Raw genomic sequence first — 16618 nt, 5'->3', positions numbered from 1 at the left:
TTTCGCGATAGGATAGAGTCCAAATACTTTTGACATTATTTTGCTTCAGTGATTGGGCCACAGTTTATCTGAAGGACTCTGGGCCAATGGAAAATCTTTAACAGAAGAATTAGCGAATCACGATCATTCCAGTCAACAGGTGTTACTTGTTGGTAACCAATCAGCAGATGTACCTAATTTGCACGAGTGAATAGAGGATCATGGAGTCTATCCTTTAGGGATTTGAAATCGCGAATTTTATAGTTCTCTAGAAATAATCTGAACGCCTGTTATACTGCAACAAGGTATACTATACGCAAACCAGCTGTTTCTTCCTTGTGATTGGCGGCTACCTGCGATACAAGCCATGGTCTTCTTCGCCAGAGTCACTCATGATTAGAGACCTGCAAAATTCGCGGTTTCGATGGCCTTCAGGATAGACTGCACATACCCCTGTGCACTCGGGCAAATAACGCAAGTTCATTGGCTGCCGACTTGTAAGTCATCTCAGCTGGTTTGTCTGTGATGCGATCCTTCTTTGGTTGAGGGTTTATAACTGTTTGAGATTCGTCCAGATGAACAGTAAGCCAATAGCAAAATTATCTAAGAGGTATATGTGTTTGAATTCTAGCCTAATCCGCGAATTTTGCAGGTCTCTACTCATGATGAATTCCCCTTCCGCACTGAATAATTTTGATTGGTGTTGTAACACTCTGCGTGTGCCTGAAAGAAAATTACCCAATCACTAAACGCAGACGATGCTATAGGGTTTCAACTTTCAGCTAGACTCGAATTTTTTTTTTCCCGCGAAATATGCATGCCCCTAGTTATTTGTAAACCGTTCCCTGTATAGCTTTCCAGTAATAACTGAGCACATTGATAAGCATGATAAAACTAAATTAAATCAAATTATTGATGATTCGATTATTTTTTCCATGGTTTGAAAAAAAATTATGTTTGAATATAAAATAAAATTTCGTAAGGAATACTCAGTATTATCTCGAAAAACCTATTTTATGTATGCGAAAATAACCATAGCCATGTGTTGTACAAAGTTACAATATATTTATTATAGAATTGCAAATTATTTCTAGACAAGTGATTTACAAAGGAATTTTATGTAAAGTTACAGAATTTTTTTTAAAATTCCTCTTAAGTCCGGTCAGAGTCTAAAGAAGAAGCAAAATTGTCAATGAACACGTGTCCAGAAATTCTACAATCCATCTCTAGAGCCATCATCGGTTACGTCAATTTATATACTGAAATACGTACACTGGATCTCGGTTCTGTGGAATGCCATTATTTGCAATATCTATCTATAGCAAGTTGCATCCTTAGTTTTCCAGTGTGCATTTTAGTGGGTATTTACTCTCTTTCCAATCCCATTATTACTGTCCTTATTTCGATGTACTCAAATATCAAGTATACACCACGGAGTACACAAGTAGCAGACATATCTTTATAGTAAAACCACGGTGCTGCCATCTGTGGTGGATGGTGTGAAATAACTTTCTCAAAGTCAAAAGGAAACTTTATAGTATTATAGTATTAGCTGTTTAGTTCATTTAAAGAGGAGGGGAAGTATTTAAAAAAAAAATCTTTGTCGAAAATCAGGTCCAAAGCCAGGGTTAAATATTTTTTTTCCAAGTCTTTTTTTCGCTTTTAATCGGAGCCGTTCCATTATATAGTTACGAACATTTTGCTCTGCAAAATCGAATGATTTCGATGATCGAAGCAGCAGCTCCGGCAGCGAATTCTAGCGGCGGGCGTGGAAACTACGTCTGACTCGCGTCCAGAAATTCGCTCAAAATTTCCACGCCCGGCATTATTACAGGAGAATCCCACGTTGAATTTCCGTGTCCGGGTTTTACAATCATGTATAAATCTGCTGGTTACAGAGGTTAGATGTTAACAAATCTCTGGCGAGTACTGAAAGATTGGATAGTTTTTTTTTTTTTTAATTTTTCCTTCACGTCCCTGCTCGAAACCCCCCGAGATTTTATATTTCCAGGAAGAGAGCCCTACTGGCACGGAATCAATTCCGAAGCAGGAGCACAACAGACCATTTTTGCCAACCCCCCCCCATTTCCCCTACACCCCCCACCCCCTCTCTTACCGACCAACGGGAGGCAAAGTTGCGCAGTGTCGAGGTTGTAATAAGGCTGCGCCCAGAAGCGAAGTTCCTCCTTACTCAACCCCCCCCCCCCCCCCTTTTCTACTCAGCCCCCTCCCCATCCCACACATCACCTGCGTACACTGCGCGGCAGGTATAAATAGCAGGCTCGCTGATTGCAGCTCTCAAAAAAAAATCGTTGCTCTCGGCTGGTGGGATTTGTAGGTGTTGTGCGGAGGGAGGGGGGTGGGTGGTTGACAAAAGATGCGCGAGCGAGGCTCCTGATTGGCGGAGACGGCTGAAATACGCATACAGGATGAGTAAGGACAGGAAAAATTCGCGAATTCAGTGACCTACAGGATAGACTCCAAGGTCCTCTATGCACTCGGGCAAATTACATCTGCTCATTGGCTACTGGCGCGTGACACCTATTAACTAACTAAAATGCTTTTGATTCGATACTTATTTCGTTGAGGATTATTCATTGGCTGAGAGTCCTTCAGACAACCTGTAATCCAATCACTGAATCAGCAAATAGTTAAACACATTTGGATTCTAGCCTATCGCGAAATGAAACCGCGAATTTTTCCGGTCTCTAGTATTTATATGTAGGGGCAGGAAATTTTCGCGAAAAAATCTGAACGCCTACTAGACTGCAACAAGATACACCCGCACCAGCGGTTTCTTCCTTGTGATTGGCGGCCGTCTGCGAGAGAAGTCGTTGCCCTTGTTTGCACGAGCCACTAAGGACGAGTTTGCTTCCACACTGAATTAGTGTGATTGGTTGTTATAACAATCGACATGCACCTCAAAGTAACTCACCCAATCACGAAGCACAGACGATGCTACAGTGTTTTAACTTCCAGCTACTCTCGGGATCTTTTAGCGAAATTTTCATGGCCCTAGTTATTATGCCTTGAGTGAATTTCATTTAGACAGCTTGCGCGCCATCATTTCATAACCGAGAGTTGATTTAGAAAAAAAAAAAAAGGACAAGAACTCAGTACAATGGCATTTTTTTAATCACTGAGAGACTTTCCAAGGAAAAAAAAAACTGAATGTCGCAACAGGAATTCCAATGCAAGCGTGCTCGTGTCTTTGTGAAAGATTGCGCAGTCAAGTAAAAGCAGCCATGAAGTTATTAGTCAATGGAGTGTGAGTCTGTTCTTAAGTTTAAGTCACTCTTGTTACCAGTTGGTAGGGGCAAGTATATTTCCTAAAAAACAAATTCTGAGTCTAGCTGAAAGTTAAAACCCTATATAGCATCGTCTGTGTTTAGTGATTGTACTGATTGTTAGAGACCGAAAAAATTCGCGGATTCATTTCACGTCAGCCTGAAATTCATATAGTTATACCTCAGTGCTGCCTCTTCTGCTATTGGCTCACAACTCACCTGGATGACTCTGGACCAGATTTTCCCGGTCCCTAGTGATTGTGTAAGTTTCTTTCAGGTACTAATGGTAGAGACCGGAAAAATTCGCGGGTTCAATGACCTCCAGGATAGACTCCAATATCCTCTACACACTCGGGGCAAATGCCAACTGTTCATTGGCTGCTGACTTGTGAGTCGTCTCGACTGGGTGGCCTGTGATTCGACACTTCTATGAGTGAGGGTCTCTAATTGGCCCTCAGTCCTTCCAGATTAACAGTGAACCAATGCCAGAAGCAGCACTAAGGTATAATTATTTGAATTTTAGCATAACACGAAATGAACCCGCGAATTTTTCAGGTCTCTAACTAATGGTAATGAATTGTTACAATACCAATCAAAATTATTCATTGCGGAAGGAAATTCATCCTGAGCGGGCCCGGTCGAATAAGCAATGGCTCCTGTCGCAGGTAGCCGCCAATCACAAGGAAGAAACCGCTGGTTTTGCGTGTACCTTGTTGCAGTCTAACAAGCGTTCAGAGGATTTTTTTTTCTCTCTATAAACACCTGTCCCTACCAATTGGTCAGATAAAAACACACCGAACATAAATTAAAGTAACGCTGGATGATCACAGAAATATATATATTTTTTCGTATATTTATCATGTTCTGCCTTATGTAAAAGAATTCTACGTTCAATTTCGTGCCCGAGTTTCGTATTATGTCTATTTGCAACATGAGAACACATTAATTGGCCCGTTAATTATTTATCATTAGAGCCATGCATATTTCGCGAAAAGATTCCGAGACTAGTTATAAGTTAAAACATGGTAGCATCGTCATGTGTTTCGTTATCGGGTGAATTTCTTTCAGGCACGTGTCGATTGTTACGACACCAATCACGGTAATTCATTGCGAAAGTAAGCGCGTCTTGAGTGGCTCGGTCAAAAAAAGGCTTCGACTTCTCTCGCAGACAGGCCGACAATCACAAGGGTGAAACATCTGGTGCTGGTATAACTTGTTGCAGTCTAATAGGCATTCGGATTTTTATTCGCGAAAAATGCCTGCCCCTATTTATCAATTATTTTTCAAATCCCCATCGAAAAATAACACCGCATATGCCGGTGATCCAGGGGCCGTGCATATGCAGATATGAAAGTGTCTGTATTCAAGTACCATGCACGGAATGTCAGTGGACACGTGCTTTCACGCGGTACGTGAAGATGGCGCACTTCAGATCGCGGTGACGTAAATGGGGTTTTGCGTGCATGCCGCGATGCACTTGCGTCAGTGTGGCCATACTGGGTCGCATCAGGCGTAAACTTGCACCGCTCCGAGAGAAAACAAAACAAAATTGAAGCGCGGAGATAACGCCTTGTAGCTTATCTCTCGCTTGACGCGGTAAAGTGTGCAGGGGGGTGGGGGAGATTGAATTTTGCTGGACGGGGGGAAAGGGGTTAGGAGTTTGCGGTAAATTGCCAAAGTGTGTTCAGCATATGGCTCTCAACTGCGTAAGCTGTTAAATCACTTGATGCGTCCAAAGCTCGTGGTGAATTTATACGTGTAAAGGTTCGCACCGAAAAAAAAAAATCAGTGTTGCTACCACAAACGTATTTTCCTCTAATATAGACCCTATCAAATATTTTTTTCGGCGAAAGCAAAATTATTTTTCTAGATACTGTTTTTTTTTCTGTCAGCACTAAATATATGGCAGGGTCCCAGTTTTGACAAAAGATTTGGCGTTGGTGTCGAAAACAGTTCCTTTTTTTAAAGTGAAACTTTTTATACAACCGGTAAAGTAAGTTCGAGGTGGTGTCGTCATCATTGTAACTGCTCAGATCGTCACGGAAAGATCAGCTGTCAGGAGGAGAGACGTGCAGATGCATTGCTGATCCGGACCCAGTACGACTGCGAACACTATTTTGTAGTGATAGGTAGAGACCTGAAAAATTCGCGGATTCATTCGGTGATAGGCTAGAATTCAAACACATATACCTCTTAGATGATTTTGCCATTGGCTTACTGTTCATCTGGGCGAATCTCAACCAGTTATAAACCCTCAACCAAAGAAGGGTCGAATCACAGACAAACCAGCTGAGACGACTTACAAGTCGGCAGCCAATGAACTTGCGTTATTTTCCCGAGTGTACAGGGGTATGTGCAGTCTATCCTGAAGGCCATCGAAACCACGAATTTTGCAGGTCTCTAGTGATTCTGTAAGGATCCCAGCGAAACATGTCTGACGTCTTTTAAGGTGCCAAATTAGGTATAGATCTTCCTTTAAAGAACTTACCTGTTCAGGGTTGAATTTGTGTTAGAGAGACGAGATTGTACGTATGACACTCACTGCACTTAAATATTTCTTTAATTTGTACATATACATGAAAAAAAACTATATCATGTAGAATTATCGTTCGCAGTAAGTAATACTGGGTTTGGATTCTCACCCGGGCATTTATGCTTTGAGTTGTCCCAGTACCTCCGATAGTCAAAATTATTTGCACACCATTCCCTGAATAGCTCAACTGGTCCGGCATTAATAAGATTAATAAAACCAAATTACGTTCAATTATTGAATGTTCAATTATCTTTTCCATGGTTAAAGAAATAAGTTTGGATTCATACATCAATTTAAATATAATACTATGAGCCATTTTCTTTGGTTATAATTACTCAGTATTATCTCGAAAAACAAATAAAAGTATTTCATGTGTGCAAAGATAACCATAGCCACGTGTTTTACAGAGTTACAGTATCTTCTTTGTAGGATTACAATCTTATTCTTGGCAAAATGGTTTCCAAACGAATTGTTTTTTTATTGTTTTTTTTTGGAAACGTACAGAACATTTTTTTTTCTGTGTGGTGCTTCTAGCGCGGAATCGCTTTACCGAGGACAACTATTAGACTTTGAGTGGAAAATATAACTATATATATTGTGAAGAAATGAAGATAAAGGTGTGATGCAGGTCCCTTGTGTGCTTTAAGATTCTGTACTGGGGGTTTAATTCCAAAAAAGTGTCCTGCAAACACGGATTTCATATATTGTTTTGTCTCAAAAATTCAAATTTAAAAAAATATGGAAACAGAACTATTTATTCGCCCTCAGGTAATTCTTAAATACTATTCGTGACAAATCCCACTCGGATATTTGGAGCAGTTTACAAATCGCGGGGTAAATGTTTTTTTTCCACCTGAAGCTCTGCGCACCGTGTGTGTGCATGTATAGTGTGTTCGGAAACAAGCTCTAGTCGGGAACGGAAATGGTATATTCACAAAGCAAGCTTCCACCTGTAGCGTACAAACAGTGGACAATTTTCCACAAACTGCAAAGTGCTCGCAAATGTAATTGAACGCAAAAAAAAAATAAGTTTTCAAAACTGACTGATCTTTTCTCTGGTGATCCCGGGCGAATTTACTAGTCACTCGTGCTGGGGGGTTAGAGAGAGTTCATTTTTGATGCGTTATGTCTAGAGATCGGAAAAATTCGCCGTTTCATTTCGCGATAGGCTAGAATCCAAATGTGTTTAACCTTTTGCTGCTTCCGTGATTGGACCACAGGTTGTCTGAAGGAATCAGAGCCAATGAATAATCCTCAACGAAAGAAGTATCGAATCAAAAGCATTCTAGTTAATAGTTGTCACGAGTCATTAGCCAATGAGCAGATGTAATTTGTCCGAGTGCATAGAGGATCTTGGAGTCTATCCTGTAGGTCATTGAATTCGTGAATTTTTCCGGTCCCTAGTTATATCCCCCATGAAGGAAAAATTAATAAATTCGGGAGGATTTAAATTTTATAAATTTACCTCGAGGTACTTCTATTTCATTAACAAATTTAGAAAAAAATTATGCGTGGAACTCATACGTGTTCCAAAATAAATCATCACCATATGCATGTTTATAATAACAGTAGCATTTTCCCAACTTAAAAACAAAATAAACGAAACAAAACATTATTAATATGTATTAGTTCGCACGGTTCATTTATATTAAACATGCGTTCGTATGAATAATAACGTATATTATCAGCACGCAACCGGCCTAATTTGTATGCAGAATTATTCACGGGTGTTGACTATTGGTGGTAAGGTGGACATCGTTTCAACTGAGTGAAACGTTAGAGGTCACTTTCGTGCGGGTCCACTGTTCAAACCCATCTGGACATCCTGATTTTGGCCTTAAAGCTATTTCTGGAGTGCACTCGAGGCATTAAAAAAGAGAATGCTGAAATCAAGTGCGTAACCAGCTCAAAATGGAAAATAAGGATAAAAGGTGAGCGCTGTAAAGTTTTTTTTGTAAATGTAACTAAAAATATTCATGTAAACAACTGTATCACTACAAAATAGTGTTCGCAGTAATACTGTGTCCTGATTCTTATCCGGGAATTTATGATTTTTGTTGTCCCAGTACCTCCAATAGTTAAACTTATTTGTAAACCGTTCCGTGAATAGCTTTCCAGTATTAACTGCGCACATTAATAAGCACCATAAAATAAAATAAATTTCAATTAGTGATATTTCGATATTTGTTTATCCATGGTTTAAAAAAAATTTGCTTAAATGAATTCCCAATTTAAAAAAATATATAGAAATATGTCCCAATTTTCGTAAGAAATACTAAGTATTATCTAAAAAAAAAAAAAAAAAAAAAGTATTTCATATACGCAAAAATAACGATAGCAATGTGTTGATCAAAGTTAAAATATATTTCCTGTAGTATTACGAACTATATCCTGGCAATGGTTTCCAAAGGACTATTAAATAAAGTAGAGAATTTTTTTTTTCTGTGAGTGCAAATTTTTGGAATTTAACCTCTTTCGTGGGAGAAATGAGTGTTATTATTATTTCTCTTACGTGGCAGTACCAACAACCAGTGAAGATTGCAGGCTTCTGCAGCCATTGTCTTGAGTTTCATGGCTTGTGGCATTTAGCCTCAACGAAGGTGAATGTCTCGCCGATGTTTCGGTCGACGTTGCAGTCGCCATCATCAGGGAGCTGTTACCTACTGATGTTATTCGCCGATCCATCATGCTGCCGTCCGGGGCATTTAGTGTGCGCGAGACCAGAAACTCGCTTGGTGCATTGCAATTCAGGTGCACCCCACACTTTTGTTGATGTTATTGCAAGTTTTCCTGCCGTTTGATACACTCGCCCGGGAGGGGAGTGTTTCCCGATTGGCTGCAGCTGTGGGCCAATCATTTCCTTCCTTTCTTTTTGTTGGCCTGTTGGAATTTCCATTCGGAGCTGGGCTCCTGTGATTGGCTGCGAGTGCTGGCCAATCTGCGGCCTTCTGGTTGGGTGGTCTGATTGGCCCCAACCAGAGGCGATCTGCTCCGGCAACGAATCCTAGCGGCGGTATGCGGAAACTACGTGTGGTTCGCGTCCATAAATATAGTTGCAAAAAAAAAGGGATGCTGTCTGTAAAGTCGGTTTACGAACGATAATTTTACGTGATAACTTCATAAGAATATATTGATGAAAAATTGCATAATTTTTAATTTTCAAATATTATTTATAATATTTCAAATTTAATTTAAATAATTTTTTTAAGTATAATCATGAACAATTAGTTGTAGAAATAAACTGAAATCAAATCAATGTCAATCAATTGTTAATTTTAAATAACGAAATTGGACAAATAAATCAAATTTTTTTTAATGCTGCTTTTTAAAAAGCCCTCCTTAACCTGTTTGATATTACAGAAGTTTTTTTTTCTCGTACGGTGGTTGGCCAGTTCTTGCACACTCGGCTCAGGCGGAACGTGACAATGAGTAGGGCCATGAAAATTTCGCTAAAAGATCCCGAGAGTAGCTGGAAGTTAAAACACTGTAGCATCGTCTGTGTTTCGTGATTGGGTGAGTTACTTTGAGGTGCATGTCGATTGTTACAACAACCAATCACACTAATTCAGTGTGGAAGCAAACTCGTCCTTAGTGGCTCGTGCAAACAAGGCAACGACTTCTCTCGCAGACGGCCGCCAATCACAAGGAAGAAACCGCTGGTGTGGGCATACCTTGTTGCAGTCTAGTAGGCGTTCAGATTTTTTTCGCGAAAATTGCCTGCCCCTAACAATGAGTCATGCTTTTTTCGTGCGTGCAGCCGGCGTTCGTCGATTTATGAGACGTTATCACGTCCAAAAAAAATTGCGTAAGTGTTTATCACGTTCGGCATTAACTGAAACGATTCTGCGTTGAATATTTCGCGTCCGGGTGTCGTGTTGCAAGTGTGTCTGCAAGATGGAGGCTTTGAATATATATACTGTATAGAAGTCGCGAGTGGATAGGATTTACTCTACGTTTTTCAGAAGCGTATAATAAGCAGCTTGGGAACTTCACCGCTGCAGTGCGCTGCCGTAACGCCCTGTATTGTCTTAGTTGTTATTTACGCGTTAGAGCGCATCACTGTCGCCCGCTGTTATTCCCCGCAACCCTCATCAATCATTCACTGCAGCTCAACTTCGTTCAACATGAGGGGGGAAGGGGTGTCTGAAGAGTTCGACACTTGTCCGCTAGGGACCACCACCAAGTCGATGCCCCTAGAGATGGTGGCGATTGCGGCGGTGAATTAACCAACTACCTCAAAACCGTATTAGAATTTTTAACCTGGGCTGGCGACTTCTATACAGTATATATATATATTCAAAGATGGAGGTCAAGAGGTCGGACGTGGCGGTCCTCTGCCCGGACAAGACACTCGCTCATTCCCGTCACGATCCGGCCGCCGTCGCAATCTAATTGGGTCGCCGTGTCCGGCCAACACTCGCACCGCGCGCGGACACAGTAATATCGGAAGCCAGGGCCAGGAGTTAAGGGGGTGCCTCCCACCTCAGGTCACGATTTTACATTTACAGTAATCACTGATCAATAGAGACCGGAAAAATTCGCGGATTCATTTCACGACAGTCTGAAATTCATATAGTTATGTATAGGGACACCTGTATTACGCGATTTCATTTCGTGTCGAGGTATTTCACAAAACACTGTAGCTTTTTCTAAGAGTCATGGCAAATTGTGAGGGTGCAGCAGTACGGTGACCACATTCTCATTGGCCCCCGTCAAGAGCGGGACGACACCTCTCACCGACCTCGGCCGATAACCACAGGAGAAAATCTACTGTGTTTTGTGAAATACCTTGACACGAAATGTATTCGCGAAATAGAGGTGTCCCTAGATATACCTCAGTGCTGCCTCGGCTATTGGTTCACAACTCACCTGGATGACTCTGGACCAGTGAAAAACACTCGACCGAATCACAGGCCGCTACATTGGGACACCACAAGACAGCAGCCAATGAGAGGGCGACATTTGACCGAGTGTACGTAGAACTATAAAGTTCATCCTAGAGGTCATAGAACCCACGAGTTTTTCCGGTCCCTAGAAATAAGGTTTCGTTTGGCACATCAACACGCTTTTTACGTCCCCTGATGATCACGAAAGCGACTATACACGAGTTAATGGCGACAGACGCGGGCCCGCCATCTGAACAGGAATCAACGAAAAAGTGAGCTCTGAGCTTGCGCGGAATTTGGGGCAACAGATAGGTCACGGATGGGACACTCCTAGATAAGGAACTGGCCGTGTTCTACCACACGTAACTTTTCTAGCATTGCACAACCTACCAGCGCACACACAGGCCCGTGTGCCAAACCTATCCAACAAGACACGCACCCTTGCCGTCGATTCAAATGATTCTTCACCAGTGTGGGGTGCACCTGAATTACCATGCACTTAGCGAGTTATATAGAAACTTCGGTTTCAGGCCTTGCCCACGCTTACTGCCCCGGATGGTAATATGATGAATCGGCGTGTCCTATCGTGCACTAGGAATACGGGCAAGGATGCAAGGTGTGGCATATTCCAACACCTGAACCCTTAATTGTTTGTGTCTTGGAATGCCGACGAGTAGAGACCCGTAAAATTCGCGGGTTAATTTCGTGTTAAGCTAAAATTGAAATAACTATACCTTAGTGCTGCTTCAGTCATTGGTTCACTGTTAATCTGGAGGAATGAGGGCCAATTAGAGACCCTCACTCATAGAAGTGTTGAATCACAGGCCACCCAGTCGAGACGACTCACAAGTCAGCAGCCAATGAACAGGTGGCATTTGCCCGAGTGTGTAGAGTGTAGTAGAGTCTATCCTGGAGGTCATTGAATCCGCGAATTTTGCAGGTCTCTACTAATGAATAGAGACCGGAAAAATTCGCGGGTTCATTGACCTCCAGGATAGACTCTACTACACTCTACACACTCGGGCAAATGCCACCTGTTCATTGGCTGCTGACTTGTGAGTCGTCTCGACTGGGTAGCCTGTGATTCAACACTTCTATGAGTGAGGGTCTCTAATTGGCCCTCAGTCCTCCAGATTAATAGTGACCCAACGGCAGAAGCATCACTAAGGTATAATTATTTGAATTGTAGCATTTCACGAAATGAATCCGCGAATTTTTCAGGTCTCTACCAATGAACAGTTGGCATTTGCCCGAGAGTGTGTAGAGGATATTGGAGTCCATCCTGGAGGTCTCGTTGAACCCGCGAATTTGTAAGGGTCTCTATACCGACGATAAAAAGCTGTAGCTGGCTGCATCGTCCTCGAGAATGTTTCTAGTCGTCGCCTCGTGGAGAGAGAGAGAGAGAGAGAGAGAGAGAGAGATAGAGAGAAAAAGGGGTGGGGGATGTGTGAGTGGCGCCGTCCGTCGAAAATATGCAAATCTCCTCGCACTCGGACTGAAACTTGCCTGTGCCTCTTGAAGCTACGCGAACACCAGTGATTGACGCGTCTTTCTCTCACCTCACCCCTTCCTTCTGAAACTGACGAGTCTTGTAGGAGATCAATCCGGTTGTAATTAAGGCAGAGGAGACGTCAGGGAACGTTATAAGAGAACGCGTTAGCAGCCGAGGAGGGGGGGGGGGGGAGGGAGGGAGGAGGGGTGGTTTGCCACGGACTTCCGTCTCAGAGCACTCCCCGCCGACTCTAGCGCGTCTGATGTAATCTCTCCGCGCGTCGCCCGTCTAACTGACATCTCGGTAATTTCATAAACCACGTCCCGGAAGACATTATACTTCGACGCAATCTCGCATTTTAATACAACTTATCATTAGGGACACATGTATTTTCGCGAATACATTTCGTGTCAAGGTATTTCACGAAACACTGTAGCCTTTTTCTGAGAGTCATGGCAAATTGCGAGGGTGCAGCAGTACGGTGACCACATTCCCATTGGCCCCGTCAAGAGCGGGACGACACCTCTCACCGACCTCAGCCAATAACCACAGGAGAAAAGCTACAGTATTTTGTGAAATACCTTGACACGAAATGTATTCACGAAATACAGGTGTCCCTACTTATCATTAGAGACCTATAAATTTCGCGTATTCATATCGCGATAGGATAGAGTCCAAATACTTTCGACATTATTTTGCTTCTATGTGAATTGGGCCACAGTTTATCTGAAGGACTCTGGGCCAATGAAAAAATCTTTAACAGAAGAATTGGCGAATCGCGATCATTCCAGTCAACAGGTGTTACCAGTCGGTAACCAATCGGCAGATGTAATTTGCACGAGTGCATAGGGGATCATGGAGTCTATCCTTTAGGGTTTTGAAATCGCGAATTTTACAGGTCTCTACTCATGAGTATGGACCGGAATAATTCGCGGGTTCAATGACCTCTAGGATGAACTTTATAGTTCTACGTACACTCGGTTAAAATTTCACCCTCTCATTGGCTGCTGTCTTGTGAAGGTGTCCCAATGTAGCGGCCTGTGCATCGGTTGAGTGTTTCTCACTGGTCCAGAGTCGTCCAGGTGAGTTGTGAGCCAATAGCAGAGGCAGCACTGGGGTGTAACTATATGAATTTCAGGCTGTCGTGAAATGAACCCGCGAATTTTTCCGGTCTCTTTATATAAATAATTAGAGACCGGAAAAGTTCGCGGAGTCATTTCACGATATGATAGAATCCAAAACACCGGACCTTTATTTTGTTTCTCTGATTGGCTCACAGTTTATCTGAAGGACTTTGAGCCAGTGAAAAACCTTCAACCAAAAAAGTATCGAACCGCAAGCGTCCCAGTTAAAAAGTGTCACGAGTCAATAGCCAATGAGCAGGTGGCATTTGCCTGAGTTTGTAGGGGATTGTATGGATTCTATCCTAGAGGTCATTCAAAGCGCGAATTTTTCCAGACTCTATAAATAATACATTCAAAACTTGTTAAGTCTACAGAAAAAAACTTTTTCTTCTACTTCTGTGTTTATCTTGTCTACAAATAAACACAGAACCTAGAAGTCTAAATCCAGCGTAATATTCACGAATATCCAGTTGTCTTAAATTACGAATACCTCTTCGTTTCTTCCAGGGTAATTCTTATAGGTGAAGTTTGCTAGTTTACTGAAATTTTTTACCAGTGTGCGCAAGCTTGTGAACTCTAAACTTTGGCTCCAGGACGTAACCCTAATTTCACCAGGAAATGACCAATCAGACACAGCCAGACTCAGCCAATAGACGACCGAAGACCGCATCAAAGAACTCCACACTCAATTACTCTTCTGAGCGCGTGCAACGTAAAAATATTTTTTGACGTGACGTCTAATAAATCTATGAACGCCGGTTGCACGCACGAAAAAGTGTCCCGTAACGTACATTGTCCCGTTACGCTGTGTCCCGCTACGCTCATAGTACGCTTGCGCCGCATCTATCTCTCTTCCACTCGATTGGAACAACCATCGATATGACTTTTTCGAGGCACATTAAACTTGAAACACTCCCATTCGTTTACTACTTTTCCTATCATCGTCCTATCCTTAACAGAATAACACAGATTGGAAAAAGTTAAATATCTAACATGTATAAAAGATATAGTTAAAATAATCTCTTAGTTAAAGTAATAAACATATTTGAATTAATGAGTACAAATAAAAGTAAATTTACCAATTAAATTGTATTCATTTCACTTCTTCTTTGTATCCATACAAAATAGTGATAAATCAATAAAAATGATTCAATTTTATTCATAAAAGTATGCAATCATTTCATCAATGTTTTGTTATGACGTTGTCACGTTAAACTATCGTCCGTTAACCGACTTTACAGACAACCAATTTTTTTTGTGTAAAATAAAAAGTAATATCAGTGTTAAAATAACAAATATTTGAAGATTTTTACATTTTCATTAAAACACTACAAAATAAATACTGGGTTCAGATTCTTACCCGGGCACTTGTGCATTGTGTTGTTGCAGTACCTCCAATAGTTAAAAGTTATTTGCAAACCGTTCCCTGAACGCACATAAATAAGCATGATAAAATAAACAAATATAATTTAAAAAAATTGATTATTCACGTGGTTCTAAGAATTTAAGTTCGAATGAACCATTATTTAAGATATAAAATAATGCGTCAATTTTCGTTAGAAATACATACTCAGCATTATTTCGGAAGGAAAAAAAGAAAGTATTTAAAACATGCAAAAACATTTTTTTTATTGTGGTATTACGGTCTATTCGTTGGCAATTTGTAAAAAGTAGCTACAGAACAATTTCCTTTTTCTGTTTGGGTATTCTGTGGCACATGTTGTTTTCGTTCAAGCTAAAGAAATCCCCGCGCGCGGGCGTGAAAAACCTATTTATTTCGGCTTCAAGGGCGACGAAGCGAAAAAGACTCTCGGATGGGTGAGTGGCAAGGGGGGGGGGGAAGGGGGATATCCTAACACCTCTGGAATCTCACCTGGCGGGAGGTTCGGAAATGGGATCCTGGATGGGGGGGGGGGGGGGGAGTGCATCCGTTATTACGATCTGCCGTGAGCGCGCCTTGAGGCGGTACGCGCGGGCCCGCATCTCTTCGAGTCGTAAAGTAGCGTCACTATCGCGCTGATACGTCTTAACGTTCCAGGACCGCGTCTTTCTTTCGAGCGCCGTATCTCCGGGAGGAGCGGCGCATCACGTCCTCGAGATCGAAGTGTGCGTTCAGACGGGCATTCCACTTTCTCTTTCCCGGCGCCCGAATCCTGCAATTCCGGCGTGCTCTCTTCGCCAAAATAATAAAAGGTGAACCCTCCAAGTTTGCATGCAGTTCGACGTGGCCTTCGTTAGGGCCATGCATATTTCGCGAAAAGATTCCGAGACTAGTTATAAGTAGGGACCGGAAAAATACGCGGGTTCAATGACCTCTAGGATGAACTTTATAGTTCTACGTACAATCGGCCAAATGTCACCCTCTCATTGGCTGCTGCCTTGTGAAGGTGTCCCAATGTAGCGGCTTGTGCTTCGGTTTAGTGTTTCTCACTGGCCCGGAGTCATCCAGGTGAGTTGTGAGCCAATAGCAGAGGCAGCACTGAGGTATAACTATTTGTATTTTAACCTATCGCGAAATGAACCTGCGAATTTTTCCGGTCTCTAGTTATAAGTTAAAAATACTGTAGCACCGTCTGTGTTTCGTGATTGGTTAAATTTCTTTCAGGTATATATGTTGATTGATACACCAATCACAGTAGTTCAGTCAAAAAAAGGCTTCGACTTCTCTCGCAGACGACCGCCAGTCACAAGGAAGAAACCGCTGGAGCGGTTATACCTTGTTGCAGTCTAATAGGCGGACAGATTTATTCGCAAAAAATGCCTGCCCCTACAGGGGCGCAGCCAGGGGGGGGGGGGAGTTTAGGGGTTCAACCCCCCCCCTTCCTTAGCACCAAATCTTTAATTAATTTCTTATTCATCACTTAAACAAATTTCATATTAAAATTAATAAAATTTTTACCATTACAATATTTAAATTTAAGTACCGAAAACTGCTAAAATAGCACTATTTTACACCTTAAAATCCAAATTTTCCCGGGGGAGGACCCCCCCACCCACCGCTTTAATACGGGGGGGGGGGAATGCTTCTTAACACCCCCCATACACAAATCCTGGCTACGCCACTGTGCCCCTAGCCTTTGTTTGTTGCCCGGCACACATCGAAACGATATCCCAACACGGTTAAACACGTCTGGCGTAAAGGAGTAAATGACGTCTGTGATTCTCCGTTTCAAAAAGGTTAACGTCGCTGATAAGTTCACTATGCACACGTTGCTCCACATAACACCACTGGGTAGAAACTCCTGAGATCGCGGCAGTAGCCCTGCCTATGCACCGCTGGGGGAATGTTGTGGCCAGAAACTCGCGAACAACGCTAG

The 16618-nt window shown here is 42.2% G+C and overlaps 1 protein-coding gene across 5 annotated transcripts in view; it reads right to left on the bottom strand.

The window, feature by feature from the left end:
- Positions 1-16618, bottom strand: part of LOC134540906 (diuretic hormone receptor-like) — a 321121-nt gene that overhangs the window by 254670 nt on the left and 49833 nt on the right. The window lies entirely within an intron of this gene.

Source organism: Bacillus rossius, chromosome 17 (assembly GCF_032445375.1).
Source record: "Bacillus rossius redtenbacheri isolate Brsri chromosome 17, Brsri_v3, whole genome shotgun sequence".
NCBI lineage: Eukaryota > Metazoa > Arthropoda > Insecta > Phasmatodea > Bacillidae > Bacillus > Bacillus rossius.
The sequence above is the reverse complement of the archived record's forward strand: the minus strand, read 5'-3'. Positions and strand labels throughout refer to the sequence as shown.